The 16,069-nt window shown below is 40.5% G+C and overlaps 2 long non-coding RNA genes across 12 annotated transcripts in view; both read left to right on the plus strand.

Annotated features, from left to right (window-relative positions):
• Nucleotides 1-11,160, plus strand: part of LOC137476788 (uncharacterized) — a 20,663-nt gene extending 9,503 nt beyond the window's left edge. Inside the window, exons 2-7 of one of the 11 annotated variants that reach the window (XR_011000595.1) lie at nucleotides 5,269-5,315; nucleotides 6,859-6,960; nucleotides 7,534-7,681; nucleotides 8,584-8,743; nucleotides 8,881-10,498; nucleotides 11,010-11,160. This is a non-coding gene — a long non-coding RNA (uncharacterized lncRNA). Of the gene's footprint in view, nucleotides 1-5,268; nucleotides 5,316-6,858; nucleotides 6,961-7,533; nucleotides 7,682-8,583; nucleotides 8,744-8,832; nucleotides 10,499-11,009 lie in introns of all 11 variants that reach the window. The other 10 variants (XR_011000588.1, XR_011000592.1, XR_011000587.1 and 7 more) reach the window with 10 other exon arrangements.
• Nucleotides 11,161-11,672: 512 nt separating this feature from the next.
• LOC137477579 (uncharacterized) lies at nucleotides 11,673-13,313 on the plus strand. The gene is made up of 2 exons (XR_011001059.1): nucleotides 11,673-11,824; nucleotides 12,701-13,313. It is a non-coding gene; the product is annotated as an uncharacterized lncRNA (long non-coding RNA).
• The last annotated feature ends 2,756 nt before the right edge of the window (nucleotides 13,314-16,069 follow it).

Genomic DNA, 16,069 nt, shown 5'->3' on the forward strand with positions numbered 1-16,069 from the left:
CTCAAACCACCCTTTACAATGGTACAGCAAGGAGAGAATTTAGATCGTGGTCTTATCTTTGTAAAGAAAATGTTTGCTGCCATTATCGTGCATCACTTACCCCTGAAGTCTAAAGAACTGCTCAGAAGTGCTTGTGATGACACGTGCAGGCAGGATCCTGGCTCAAACAACGAGGCTCAAACAACTGCTTGGCTTAACCCCTGCCACCAGCATCCCTGACTCCAGAGGAAGCACTGCAGCATTGAGGCTCGGCGTGTCTGGGGCTGCGTTAAGCTCATACCCCATGGCTTCCCAGGGACAGCACAGCATTTGATAAAATTGTTTGGGAGTCTTGCTTTTAAGAGCAAAACAAAAATTCTGAAAGTGTGCTGTGCACATAATTTTTCATCTCTATTTAAAAGCATTTTAAAGTGAACAAGCAGGGACAGAGAGATCCTTGTGGAGTTTTCCCTTACACATCTGTCACAAAATTAGCAAAAGTTAAGGCCGGCCTATAACATAATATTTTTCTTTTAGCTCTGCAGTTGATGCAAGTGCTCTGGGCATTTAAGTCACTAAGAATTCCTCGCTGTTAATTACAGATCATGTTCTGATATTTGCCTCTGCACATAAGACATTCCGGGTCGCTGGAGTCGCCCCGTGTGCCAAAGGGGTCTGGAAACGCTGCCTGAGAGACAAAAGTTCAATTCTCAGCAGTAATAACGTGCCCACAAAATCCCAGCAGCAGTCATAGTTGATAAGAGCAGTTTCTGGATCAATATATCCAATCTTAGGTAGGGGAGGTCAGCCTGTCACACCAGTGCATCTCTGGAGGAGGAGAAAGTGAGGACTTAGGAGTGGTTGGATTTGATGGAGTTATTTTCCATGTTTATTTTTTTTTTTTTAGGGAAGTGCAATACTACCAGGGGTTTATTTAGAATAATAATAAAAAATCATTTTATTCTAGAGAATTTGGAAGAACAACCCAAATATAAAACCCTGAAGCCCTGAAGCAATTTCAAACTGTGCCATTTACTGATGAGATGCTGGCAATAAAAGTTTTAGATGTTTGCCACCATCCTTCAGCTGCACCCCTCAAATTCTGAGAAACTTATTCATGAAAAGGAAAAAATACAATCCCTTTTGTGGCTGATAAACATGTTCCACGCAAGGAAAAGTAGAGAAGGATGGAGAACTTGTGCAAAGATAAAGCACCATAAATTCTCCAGAGTCAGAATCTGGTCAGCAATAACATCCACTTTGTTTTAAAAGGTATTTTACTGTGCTCTATCACTCTGGGAAAGAAAGCCTTATAACCACAGTGGCTGCCCTATCAGAGGCTGCTTAAATAGTTTTTGAGATAGAGATCACCATTTCAGAGACTCATATATCCCAGCACTGTAGGTGCAACACCACTTGTGTACTTTTTTCTATCTTGGCAGGGATAAATGCTCACAGAAACATTTATCAGATGCTTTTTCTCCTTCCTTGTGTGCCCACCGTTGCTGTAGCTCCACTGAAACCCAGAGGAACTCAGGTTTCAGGCCAGTTTGAAGTGATTTGCATGATTGCCACAAATATGGGTGGTGGCAGAGTGTTCAAAAGTGGTTTCCTTCACGTTGACAACACTTTATGATCAAATGACTGCTTTCACTTATAGCTCCTTCCTTCTGGGACAAGAAAATTGAATTTTTAGGATATATAACAAGCAACACATGTAGCATGAAATCGTGGTGTTATAGGGCTGTACAAATAAAAGATGGGCTCAAGAGGAGACTCATGGCACCACTTTCTATCCTGAAAAGTCAAATTATTCATCATTTTAAAGCAAGCTGTGCACTTAATGCTACTCAAATATTCTCAAAATGTGCTTAATATTCAGCATTTGTGGAATACTGTTCAAAAACAGGTTTTTTTATTATTTTTTCCTCTCTGCATTTTCTCTTGCAGAGAATCTCTAATTGCTTAGACACCTTTGAAGTTCAAGATATGTCATTATCACTCACTGACATAAAGTGCAACAGAAATTCCTGCACTTAAAACCCCAAATGTTCTGAGCTTGCACTCATCCAAATTTCTACAATTAATCAAATTAGGAAAGCAGCCAGTAGAACAAAGGTCCATCAATAATATTTCAGTTCAAGAGGCATTCTTTTGTATTAGCTCTGTATCAAGCCACATCTAATTTCTGCAAAAAGTGCCAGATTCTACGATTTTATTTCCATCTCAGACATAGGTTTTTTTGTGTGTGTTTAGGGGAGGTTTTGTGGGGTTTTCCCCAAAATTTTTCTTCTGAAATACAAATGAAAGTATATTCTATGAAGCAATGCCCTATAAAAATCAAAATTAATTTTGCTCTTTTTAAAAAATTGTTACTTTCTGCACTCCCATTTTCACTTCTCTCAGAGCTGAAAGTTGTCACTTTTAGGTTCAGCACTAAGGAGAACGGGATGCCTCACATCTCAAGGCACAATTCATTCCATACTCTCAGGGAGCTGGCAGATATCAGTCCCTATGTGATGTGCTTCACATTCTCAAGATTCTCTCCTGTAAGAAGAGAAACACAATTTAAAAACCCCAAACTTTGAAATTCTAGTGTGCAGCCCTGCTGCAGAGCCATTTATCATGGCAAATCCCAGATTGCAGCGCTGGGGTTCCGCAGGCTCCCGACGCCACACGGAGCCTGAAACGTGCAGAAGGAGCTGGGAAAGCCACGAGCACTCAGGGTGTTATTTCTTAGCAATAGTGTGATTTCTAATTTCATGTCTGTGTGTTATGGAACAGAATCACAGCAGAAAACCCCCAGATTAAACTGTTTATTGAGGCACCTGGGTCTGGGCAAAGAGGCCTCGGGAACCGCCTGACTTTTTATGCAAAACTCGATTTTCTGGGTCTTTGATCCTTGCAGTTTAGTGCCAGACGCTTACTCTCGTTCACCTTCTTTGGTTTCTCAAGATTTCTTTCTGGATTAAATCAAAGAGATGCAAAGTGCCTCCAGCCCTGCTGCTCCCCGAGCGCTCCAGGCAGCGGGAACGGCAGCACACGCGATACTGCGGGAGCAGCAAGGGTGGGAGGCTCTGCCATTCCCAAATACTCCAGAGAAATGCAGTCTTTTTGTCCATAGGTGGTGCTGCATGAGCCTGGAAAAAGAGCTGCTCTTCCCATGGCTCTGTGGTCCTCAGCCCCAGCTTCCCTGGGTGGGGTAGGACCAGCCCTTGGTCTCTGCTGGCATCTCCCGTTCCAGGTCTCTGCCTTTAGGGACTCAAAAAAATTATGGAAGGATCCACACTCAGCTGTTTGGTGCTGGGCTTTAGAGCTGTTGAAGTTGTTTATGGTTAAATATAAAGCTGCATGACTTTATAAATATATAAATATAAAGCAAAAGCAGGAGAAGGGAATGGTCATGAGGGTGATGCCAAGAGTTTTTAAGGGAGAAGCAGGACTGTGACACAGCCATGTCTCTCCTCTGGTTTGTTTAGGGTCAGGCATTTTAGTTGCCTTTGCAGGTTTGCCCATCATTTTGGGGCAGAAATTCGAGGAATTGAGCCTCCTTCACTCTTTTCTCAATTATTTTTTTTGAGGGGATGGTGACCAAGGAACAGATATAGTAATGGTGTGTACTATCCCTTTCCAATTTTATATTTTTGTTTTCTATTTTAGCCTTGGAAATAAATGCCTGTTAAAATACAGACATTTTCTCAAGAACCATCCTGTGAAGCTAGAAGGGGTGTAACCAGAGTCCTGGGTCAGATACAGCAGTTTTATGTCAGAAAACATTACAGTAATTGTGGAATATACAGTTGCCGTGCTGACAAAAACAAAAAAGTGCTTTTCATCTAAACAAATTCGTTTGATTTATTGTGTTTTATACTTATGTTGTATTTAAAATTTTCATCCCCCTTAAACACTCCGTGGCTTTCCAAGAGTGTTGGAGAACTACAAGGCCGTGTTTTTGGCATTGGGGGTGACCTCATTATTAATCAGAAAACATCTGGGCAGGCAGAGCAGTGCATGTGTGTGTGTGAGTTCAGGGAGCCGGGGCTGGATTAGCAGCCCTTGCACGCACAGGCCACCAGACTTGTGTGTCGTGCTTGGAAAACGCCCTGTTGGGTCCTCATCTCCAGACTTCACAGGAATTCCTGTAGGGAAATTTCCAGAAGTCAAGGGAGACTTGGACAAAGCTTTAAACAGAGTTTAAATGAGCTATTAGAAGGAAATCCCTGACTGTGAGGGTGATTGGACATCAGCACAGGGTGCCCAGCACAGCTGTGGCTGTGCCTGGATCCCTGGAAGTGCCCAAGGCCAAGTTGAACAGGACTTGGAGCAGCCTGGGACAGTGGAAAGAGTCTCTGCCCATGGCAGGGTGTGGTTTTAAGGTCTCTTCCAACCCAAACCAGTCTTGGATTCTCTCTCAGCTCCTGCCTCGGGGTGGCAATGCCCCAGGGGCTGCCTGCAGAGCCAGGGCAGATGTTGATGCCAGGGTCAGGCTGTTGGTGAAGGAGATCACCCGTGTCCATCACTCACCTGTGTTTACCAGCCCTGTGGTGACACAGATTTCATTAAGACGTCCTTAGAGTGTCTCTCCTAAAGCTCAAGTGTTCTCCCTTTGTTTTCAGTTGCTCAGTGCATGCTCAGGTTGACAGATCCTGCAGATGAATTAAACTTTCATGTTGCATTTTCAGCAGAGACCCCACAATTTACTCAGTACACATCAGGAGAGAAGATATGTAATAAAAATCAGACAAGTGTACTTATTTTCCAGAATATAGACACTACCCTACCATTATGCTTTTTACATTTAACTGTATAAACAACAATTTAGTTTGCCCTTAATGTCCTAAATATGCTTAGATCCATCACGGTCAAAATTGAAGGGCAAGGCAAAAGGACAAAGAGAAAAGATGTGCAATGTTCCACAGAAATAACCCAAAATACACTTCTAATAGCACAAGCACATTGTTAAAAAATGAAGAAGTAATAGCACAGGAAAGGGTGTGTATTTATGGTGTCAGTGTGGAAACAAAGGCTGTCTCTGATGTTGTTTACCCACCAATGGAAAAAGATTCCTTTGGACCACAGGGTTTTCCCCCCAGTAAACAATTATTTTGTTTATACAAAGAGAAGAGAAACACCCTGTGCTGCTGCCTGGAGGAGGGAAAGCCCTGGAGTGGCTCCACAGGTGCCTCTGCTGCTGGGGGAACTGGCAGGATTGGTGTCTTTTTGAGCCACACTGCAAGTTTATACTCAGAAGTAAAAACTCCAAGAAAACTTGGTTTTTTGTCTCTGCAGGTGAAGGTTTTTCCATGCAAAGAAACTATTTCAGAATAAGGCAGTGAGTGAGCTTAAAGCAGGGGATTTTACTGGGTGGAGAGCAAGTTTTGCTCAGCAAGTGGTGAGAGGACAATGTCCATGTCAGGAGTTGTGGCTGATTGATTGTTCTGAATTCAGACCTGTGTTTGGGCGTTCATAAAATTCCAGAGCCTTAAAACCCATCGAGTTCCACCCCTACCACAACAAGGGACACCTTCCAGGGTGCTCAGATCTCCACCCAACCTGGCCTAGGACACTTCCAGGGGTGGGGAGTGTTCATAAAGAATTGTTGTGATATAGAAAAATATCTGAAATACTTATGAATTAGTTAATTTTTCTTTTTTATAATTTGCTTTGTTCCAGAGTAATTTACTAATGCTTCTCCATTTTATATAATTATGAAACCTAAAGTTCAAATGTGTGACCTGTCTTTTATGATATGTAAATAAAAGTTCCTTAGACTGCAAGTATTTTATTATCTTGTCTCAGCTCAGAAGCCTGACAGGCTGCATTGAGGTGGAACAGCCGTTTTTCCCATTTATGAGGGATCAAATTATGTTAATGATGTCAGCAAAAATGTTTTCTCATACCTTTACATACCATTTTTTAATGCAGAACTATGAGTATATTTTGTAGCATTTTTTCATAGAAGGTTTGAACTTTGTATAGTCAACCTATCAAAAATGTATAAATTATACTAGGAAAAGAACCCCTGCATCATTTTTTTTCCCTGGGAAGTGGAGCAGTTAATATTCAACATGAAATGTCTAATCTTTAAATACATTATAATCTAACTGCTTAGGATAATTTTTGCTTTAATACCTTAAGAGTCTGCAAAGCCTGAAGGATGGGATTATTAAAATGGAATTTTAATGTCAAAATTATCAGAGAAGAGAACATATTGCTAGTGTTCATAAAAAAATGTATTCAATTTCTGTTTGATTTGTTCAAATAAGAGATGAGAATATATTTGATTATAGCTGGTAAGTATTCAGAAAGTTGATCAGATGACTGCAGGTCACTGCAACATAAGTGCTGTCAACTATGGGGATTAGTACATTGGAGAGGCTGAAATATATAGTAACATATAAACATACCTGGATTCGTGGCTTGGCTTGCAGCTTCCATGAAGAAAGAATCAGGAATAAAAATCTCGTGGTGGCCCCATAGAGAATGTTACCAACTGCATTAAATAGAAAGGGAGCAAGCTTAAGATGCTTTACAGGTATAAACAAAAATCTCTATTTTGCGCATAATTTCAGTTTTAAGTTTTCCTCTCTGGCTGCCAGGGGTATTGGCTGGTGCCCAAGAGCAAAATCATAGAATTGTGCAATGTTCTGGGCTGGAATGGACCTTTAAGGTCATCCCAATCCAACGCTGCCATGGCAGGGACACCTTCCGTCATCCCAGGCTGCTCCAAGCCCTGTCCAGCCTGGCCTTGGGCACTTCCAGGGATCCAGGGACAGTCACAGCTGCTCTGGGAACCCTGTGCCAGGGCCTGCTCACCCTCCCAGCCAGGAATTCCTTCTCAATATCCAATATTCCCAATTTAAATCTACATTCTTTCAGCTGGAACCAGTTCCCCTCCTGCTGTGGCTCCAGGCTCCTCACAGCCACAACCATCAGCCAGCTTCAAGTGATTCAGATCATGTAGAAAACAAGCTCAGAAAGGTAACAGAAATAATGAAAACATCCCACCAACCTTGCCACCTGCCTTCCCCAAATTATTCAATAATCTGGACAGCCAGCACCTCTCTGTCCCCATGGTGCTACTGACAACTTTTCTTTTATTTCAGTGTAGTTTCTCAGAAAAGTTAATTGCTTCCCAGAACATGGACTTGAAGATCAGCATAGTTTGGTCAGTTATTTTTATGTAAATTTTCCACAGATGGTTGGAAAATACTTGCATTTTATGATCTTAGATGTTTTTCCAACCTAAATGGCTCTATGAAAACCAGGAGGTGGCAGCTCCAATAAATAATAAGCCTTTCAATAAATGTCTGTCAGGACTGCCAGGAAGGCACCTAAAAGGGATCTCACTCAAGGATAAGGGGGAAGGATTCAGGTTGTGTAGATGCAGGTGAAAGGACTTCAGGTCTGGATACTTAAATCAGGCTTGGAAATCTTTTTTGGTGACTTCCTTCTTCTTGGAAGACGTGGCATCATTTGTCTGGAATTAGGGTAATAATGCGTAAGCTAACAAGGTAAAAGTTATGGTTGAAAAGTCGCCTGCTGTGTTCACAGGCTTCTCCTGTGACAAACTGTCTGGTGTGGATGCAAATTTGGCATGTTAGAAAAGAAGGAAGAGCAGGAAATGCATGTTCTGCCTGCAGGGAAAGAGCCCAGGGAAAATGAAAACGCATCCCAGGTTGGAAACACCTACAAGAGAAAGGTGCTGCCACCGTGGGTTTTGTTTTATCTCAACAATGCAGCTGAACAAATGCTTTAGAGAAAGAGTGAAAGGTGATTCCACAGCTATTAATTAAGACATCAAAGCAACTCCCATATTCATAAATCCTTATCTATTTGCATGAATGGTTGTGCACAACTTTTACTTTGATAAGTACACTCAGAAGGATTGACCATCCTACAGCCAGTATTAAGCATTTGTACAAATAATTTTCTCCTTTCTTTTTTCCTTTTTGCAAAAATTGATTTTTGTGGTCGTAAAGTTTTTTTTTTTCCCCTTAAAGAATTTACATCATGAATAATACACCTAGGTCACCTGTCCAACCATTTTATTCTTTTACATTGGTAAGGATTTATTTGCATGAGGAGACAATCTATCTCACAATGAATAGTTGAACATTGTAATAGAACAACAAAAAAAAAAATACAAATAACCCAGAGGTTGCAATATGTTTGTATAAAGTATTCAAACAATTTCAAATAACAACTGAACTTGTAAAAATCAACATCTGTTCATGGATTATTCATGAACAAAAATGGTAAAATTCCTTTAATAAAAATAGTCTTCAATGAATAGTTTTTGCTGGTTGCTGAGAAAATGATGTTCTTGCAACTGAAATCTCAGCTCCAGGACTCTCCTGCAGTTCAGATTCATTAACACTAAAATTATCATTTAGTACATAAATTGCAGCAACAGGAAAACTATACAAAATTCCAGTTTAAAAAAAAAAAGTGACAGGATAACACTGAGCTGTCTGAATCTAGGCAAGTGGGTGAAGGTTTTCCCACAAAATTCCAAAATTTTTTGGAATGCATCTTTGTTTGTCAACTTGTGCAGGACCATAATCCCTGTGGCAATAGAAAATTTTCTTGCTGCTTTAACAGATCCCTCCAGTGATGACTTCACAAATAATGATTTAAAACTATTAATAGTAACAACACGAAGAGATCAATAGCTGTTCAGACCTAAAAGTCTAATTTTTTCCCAGCTGAGGGAGAGGTTGGAAGGTACCCCATGGTTTGACAGGCTGACACAAAAAACACAGTAGGTATCATTTTCAGAACAATGCACATTTTTAATTTATGAATGTTCTTTTATAAACTTGTATGTACAGTCACTTTTTTTTCCTCCAGTGCTACATAATTATAACTTGTAAAATGTAAATATTTATGAATTCACAGGATGTTCGCTGGAAGAGAAGAATGTTATACTTGCAGATTTTTCTTGTACTTGCAGGATTCACATAATATTATTTGCCATGATGATGTACTGAAAAATGCAAAAAAATATAATATTCTACATTTGACTTTTCTGAAAAATACCATCTGGTGTTATTTTTTGAGAGTTGAAGATCAGCTCTCTAATTGCTTATAGTTAGAGATAGACATTACTACATTTATTGACAATTTTATTCTCTACAATAATCTTACATTTAAATAGTGACTTTGTTCCTGAAGGATGCCAAAGTGATTAAACTGATATTCAAACTCTTTGGATAGCATCACCCACCACTAAAATGCAGCCATCTCTGGGGTGAGATATTGCAGCTGTTTAACAGCACTCAGCAGCACTGCAGAACAGCTTTGGAAATGAAAAATTCTGATAAAAACTGGGACTTTAGGTAGGCAAAATAATTCTCCAAATTGGTGTTTGGCTAGGATGTTAGTGCTCACGTGCCCATGCTTGGAAAATGATATTGGATCCTTAATATCCATAATTACTCAGGACCTTGGGTGAGCCGTTCCTATCGGAGAGGTCATTGCCCAAGTGAAGCCCAGCACTGGTCTGGAGGGATTTTGGGACGCTTATTTGGACTCTTTTGGATTTTTCCTGACTGTGTGGAAGAGATCAGCTCTGGTGAAGCCCTCTTTGTGCAGAAGAATTCCACTGTGGTGTCTGTGCAGGCTTGGAAGCTCTAAGTGGATCTAAATTGCTGGTCAGATAACTTTGATTAGGAAAATGGATCTTGGAATATTTTATCTGAGTTTCACCACACTTCAGAAGTGTGTGGGATAGCAGCTGAACTCATGTTAAGTACGTGAAGATAATTGTCAATATCTTTGCTCTGTTGGCCACCTCAGCTTTCACAACTTTCAGGAGACAGTGGTTGTGATGTACTTACCCATCACGTCACCTTCTCATCCTGGGCTGGCTGTTTTCATTTCAGCTGGTGTATCCAAGCTGGGCAAACGTTTCGGGAAATATTTCCTCCACAGAGTTTCACTAGAAGTGTTGCTGCCATGAGACTTCCATCACACTCCTGCTGCTCGTGAGTTAAACGGACAGCACTGGAAATGTGAGCTGTCAATCTGGGTGTAACAATACATTTAGCTTGAGCACATCATCCACGTTGAAAGAAAACACTTGTCAAAGTTACAAACAAGCAGCTCCTGGGTAAGTCATCCTCCTCCACCAAAGCTTCTGTGCTCGGGTATGCCAAGAGCTCCTCCTCACCCACAGCTGCCAACCACAGTGTATTTTTGCACTGCTCTTCTGTTTATCATCTCCAGCGCTTGTTGATGTGCAATTGCATCCAACCACGTGCCCCAGGAATGCTCTGTCTCGTTATCCAGTTGTCAGGGATGATCAGGATATCCTGCCTCTGGATTTCTCTGATTCACGTGTGGCAAACCTCGAGCTGAGCTTTGTCTCTCTGGAGATGTCTCGTGGAGGAGCGTCGTGGAATCATCACTCCTCATCAGATGGACAAATTCCCCTTCACCTATTTGAAATTTTTCCAATTTCTCTTCTAACTTCTTGGTTTTAGCATCTTTCTGAATAGACTCCAGACCGCATAAAGTAAGTTTTTCTCTAGACTGCATAGCAAAAAACAATAAAAATTCCCACTGTCACTGTGAATAAGTAGGGGTAGTATGGGACATGGCAGGAAAATATCCTCTCAGGAACAGTCTTGAGCATTGAAAACCACCAAGATGCCCTGCTAAAAACATACCTTTTAGCATTTTTGTTAATTTTACTTATTTACTTATAAACACACTAAAACATAAAAGTATAAGAAGACACCATCAAGATATATGGAGGAAAAAATAGTATCTTATTCTGAGCCATTTTTTGTTGAATTTTTGGAAATTCTTGGGGAGGGTTTGAGGGTTCATGTCCCAGATCCCTGCTTGGTGCTGCAGAAAGGTTCTGCAAAACCAAGGAGGAAAACTCTGGGGTAAAAACACGATCAGGGGATCCACGTTTGGGGCAAAAGTTGTCTAAAAAGTTCCTATTTTCTTTTCTGTAGTAGGAACCAGTCTGAGTAATTAACTATTCTTTGCTTTTGGTGTCTTTGGTGTATTACCAGCCTGACATCTGCTCTGGGCTGGAGGGATTTTGAAGGAAAAAGAAATTTCACTGGTGGCTTCTGGAGTCTGTGTCCCTGCTTGGCTTTGTACAGCATCTGCCATAATTCACTCCAGGATGCCTAAACCATAGTAATAAAATAATAAATAACTTCTACAACTAATCCAATATAACTTCCTTTTTTCTCTTCTCTTTTCTGTCTTCAGCTGCTCTTACTCCTTTATAATTACCAGTTAAATTTGTGTAAAAGGAGCATTTTATCCTGCAACTAGAAAATAGGCAGGCCTGTACAAAATTTTTTGTTTGTTTTCTAACAATTAAAAATAGACCTTTCTAATGTTTGTTTCATTACTACTTAAAAAAAGAATATTTGGAGCTATCAAAATTAAACCATAATTTCTGGGTAAAGAGAAGATGTCATTCCACTCAAAATGAAGGTCATCATTTATGATGGGATAGTGTTTTGGAAAGCTTTTTCCACAAGTATTTGAATAATATTTTGAGTGAGTTGTCATTTTAAATGGAAAAAAAAATCTTCCCATATGATATAAAATTTTTTGCACTTCTACACGCTGAAAAAAAAAAATCTGAAGCCCTGGGGAAGTTTTGGGATCATAGCTGTATTTGGGGATATGACATTGTCAAGCTCCAGATGTCGCACTCTAGATTTTCAGGACACAAGTAGAAGACCAGGATGCCCACCAGGAGCCAAATGATGACCTTTGGTGCTTATTTTACAGATGAATATTAATGTGGAATTCAACTATCAATATCACACTGTGGAGAAGATTATTCCCAATGAGCTGAGACATTATGGTGAGGTTTGAAAGAGGTTTTTGTCATTTAAAAACTATTATTTTGCCTTAATATTGTTCTACAATAACAGAAACATTTTAATATGGAAATTAGGAGTTAATGTAAAGACAAAGAATATTTTAAGTTTTTCTATGTTACAAAAAGAAAATCTGGAAACTGCTCTGCCTTGACAGAGAACGAGAAAGTCACTTCCATTCTGTATCTCTTAATGAAATTGCAAAAATACCCAGTGTTTAGATTAGACTTGATCCTGCATGGATGTATTGAAAAATCTATAGAATAATTTGATAAAAAAGGAAGAATGAGTCACCTCTAGGGGTAAAAAACCCTCATGAGCACTTTAAACAAATTGAGTACTTAGAATATAGGAAAAAAAATTGGTATTATAATTTCATTAAAACATAGTGGGTTTGCTTTTAAAGGGCAAAGCAACAAAAAATATAATGAAGTTTGCCAGAAGCAAAGGTCTACAGGTGGTTTCAGAATTTCAGCTATTTTTAAAAAATACTAAAAATACTTCTGCATTCTTATGAATACATCTACTAAAATGTCACCTCAGGAATGAATTTCTAAAATAAGATATCCTACAGATAAAGGTGTTCCCCAAAGTGAGAAGTTTTAGAAGTTGTTAAAACCAACATGTTGTTGGGTGAAGAAAATCTTTGTGCAATCAGATTTTACAGATGTAGAGGAAGGAAATGGGAGATGTTTTAAGAAACATTTTCAGAGGGTCAGTAAACTTCCCATAAGCCTGAGAGATACTTGTTTCTTTTAAAACTTTTTTCTAATGGTAACACTTAAATTAATTACATTATTTGAGTCTGGAAAAGTGAGCAAATGCTGGAGCTGGAGCTAGGTAAATGATTTTCTTCACAGTGTTGGGTTTCAGTGAGAGGTAAATGGATCCAGCACACCTAAAGGTTCACTGATGCAGGACCTGACGTGACAGAGGTGGATGGAGGGACTTGCCTGTGGAGCAGAACCTGCTCCTTCTGGAGGTGCTCTAATCTTACATTTAAATCAGCCAGGAAATATCATCCCAAGGCTGAGGTGAGCACAGGGATGAAGCATGAACTGAAATCCCAGCACACCTACAACTCAGATTTATTCTTATGCAGGTTGAGTGATCGTTCACCTACACCAATTTTATTTCTGGATGTACTCACAGAGATGTGTTTGAACCAAAAAGCAGCGTAGGCATAAAAAATGTGGAACAGATTTAAACAGTTCACAAACAAAGTAGAAATCTTTTAGCCATTTGAAAGATGATGCTCCCAAATAAAAAAAATGGCTCTAAGGTGAACAAGGAGCAGTTTAGGAAAGCAATTATAAACTGAATTTGATAGTGTAATGGATTTGATGACCCAGAAGATCCCTTTTGGTTTTGTTGCCTATGAAAATTGTAATAGATGAAGTAAGTCTGGTAACTATCTGACATGCTTTTAGAGATTGGTGTTTGCATTAATAGAAATATAAATGTTTTGTGCAATATGTGTACTTAGAAATTTCACATCAGTGTAAGTGGTGCTGGGGGGGGGGGGGGTCTTCCATGATTAGAATATACAAATTAACAACACATATAATATAGGTAAAATCCAACACCAAATCCTGGCATTTCTGCCACTACAGTGTCTGCACTGATTCATGGGGAACTGCCTGTAAACTCAGAATTATCCAGATTCAGTGTGTTTTCTTGCCTAAGGGTTACTAGTTAGGGTACTTCTCAGATCAGTGGAGGTGCTAGAAACGCTTAAGGGCTTTGTTATACTGGTGTAAATTGCTAAACTGAAACCCAAATTTGAACTCTGAAGTGTTTTCCTAATGTATTGTGCTGCTACAAATCTGGACAGGGAGACTGCTGTCAGCTGAAATAAATAAAAGTGTAGTGGAAAAGCAAGATGCTGATGCAGTTACAAAGCGTGCCTCTAGTTTAAATCTCACCCTATGACCTGCATGGGTGGCAGTTGCTGTCAGTTCTGAAATGCAGATGAGTATTTCCCTCCCTGCAGGTGCACAGGGAGTGGGGAATTTAGGGTGCCTGTGGGTAGCTCCAGATGGCAAACATCTTACTGCTTTGCTGTACCTCCACCTTTCTGCTAGGTCTTTTTAGGTTTTAAGCACCTGTTGGCGCTTTTTAGGGGTTAGGGCCATATCCATGGCTTGATTTGATAACACAGTGTCAGTGTTTCAGAATCTGGTTTTGAATGGCTTTTCCACTGTGCTCTGCTTTTCTGTTTAAACGAGGAACAGGGGTTTGATTGTTCATCTCTTTTTGGAAATTTTTGAAATTGTTTACCTTACAAGAAGGTTGGAGAGGGACTTTTGGCAATGGTCAAAAGTAGTGACAGGACAAGGGGGAATGGCCTTATGCTGAAGGAGGATAGGGTTAGATGGAATATTAGGAAGAAATTCTTCCCTGCGAGGGTGGGGAGACTCTGGTACAGGGTGCCCAGAGAAGCTGTGGCTGCCCCTGGATCCCCAGGAGTGTCCAAGGCCTTGGAGCAGCCTGGGATACTGGAAGGTGTCCCTTTCCATGGCAGGGGGTGGAACGAGGTGATCTTAAAGGTCCCTTCCAACCTAAACCATATCATGTTCCTCTGATAATTCTGTGATATCTGCACGGTTGGGTCACTGAAGTTGAACCTGTGGCTGGGGAGAGCCCCATTGAGCTCAGTGCTCCTTGTGTGCAGCAGTAGCACTGCCTGGGTGGACTTTATACAGGGAAGCAGAGTGACATTCAATATTTAGTTTTCATATTCTGGCTTCCTTTGCATGTGACCACCACCTAACTCAAAGGCTCCTTACTGGAGTCTTAAAATCAGAACAATGGAAGGCAATAAAACAATATAAGAAAAGCTAGAGTCTAATTATAATAATGGTTTTCAAGGTTCACTTTCACTGTTAGTCATTACATTGTTCTGTGGTATTTTTTCACATATGAAGAGGATGTCTTGGAAATTGTTTGAAGTTTGGAAGATTTGAGACACTTCAGAAACACTTCAGTGAGAGTTATAGGTAAACATAAAAGCACTAAGATGCCCAATTCTCTGCTGTGGGAGCTGTTTATACCTGTAATGGTGTAGCATCCTCATTTCAGTGAGGCTTCATTTGGTTTCTCACTGCATCAGGATCAGCTAAACTGTGCATATCTGTTTAACTCATTATTTGTATTGTTGTACAAAGTTGGATTTATTCACACGCTGTTGGCTTTGAAAGCAAAAATCCAGCCCAGTATCACTGAGGTCCCGTGTGTGGCTTATGGAATTACATATTCTGCCTTTTGAGAGTGTAAAATTATAGTTGTGTAAAATCACCTAGCAGTTCTTCATCCCGAGTTGCATTTTATTACCAATTTCAGATATAGCCATGAGGTAACAGCTAAAAAGGTCACAGTGCAAATACATGTGCAGAATTTAAATGAGGACTTATTCTTTCTCCAATAAACACACACCGGATGCAAAGGAGGAATTGGAACGTTTTCAGAAGGCAGCTCGGGCCAATCCAGCTCTCATCAGGGACCATTTCAAAGATTAGTTTCTGATGTCCACACAAGCATATTGTGTGAGCCTGTTTTTAGATAATGGGCCGTTCCTGTGCTCTGCCATCCCCTCCGAAAGCGTTGCGGCTGCACAGGTCTGATTGCTGGATTTTGCAGCGTCCTGTGAGAGCTGCAAAAGCCTCGGCAGCCCGAGCGGACTGGCTGCCTCTGGAAAGTGAGCCTGTAAAGCTTGCTTTCCTTTTGGGAAAGGAAACATATCTGCATATTGCCCAGATTTCCAATGACCTGCCCCAGGACTGAACAGATTCAATGGAATCTTTGGGAAGGGAAACGTTCCCTGAAATGAAACCTCAGGTGATCTGGTTTCTATTCTCAGCTCCGACACTCGCGGGTTTTTTGTCAGCCTTGATAAGTGATTTAGCTGTGCCTTTCCCCTCGTCTTGGGATAACAGGAGCATTGTAAAGCCAAAATCAATACTGCTGGTGAAATGCTGAGGGTCACACTTGCACAAAGGCCCACACAAGTGTGGATGTGCTGTTTAAGACATGAAAGACTGGGCAGTTAAGCCCTCCACTGGGATCTGGTGTCCTTAACCCAGATCCTGAGGATGGGGGTAGAGAACAACCATCAGAACATGAGATTTGCTTTAGCAAACCATGTAGAGCCCTTTTTGGGGGGGGTCATACCAGACAGATATAGGGAAGAAGGTCTCCCTACCCTGGTAGGACTCATAATCTTTCTGGCT

The sequence above is a fragment of the Anomalospiza imberbis genome, chromosome 7 (assembly GCF_031753505.1).
Source record: "Anomalospiza imberbis isolate Cuckoo-Finch-1a 21T00152 chromosome 7, ASM3175350v1, whole genome shotgun sequence".
In the NCBI taxonomy this organism is placed as follows: Eukaryota; Metazoa; Chordata; class Aves; order Passeriformes; family Viduidae; genus Anomalospiza; species Anomalospiza imberbis.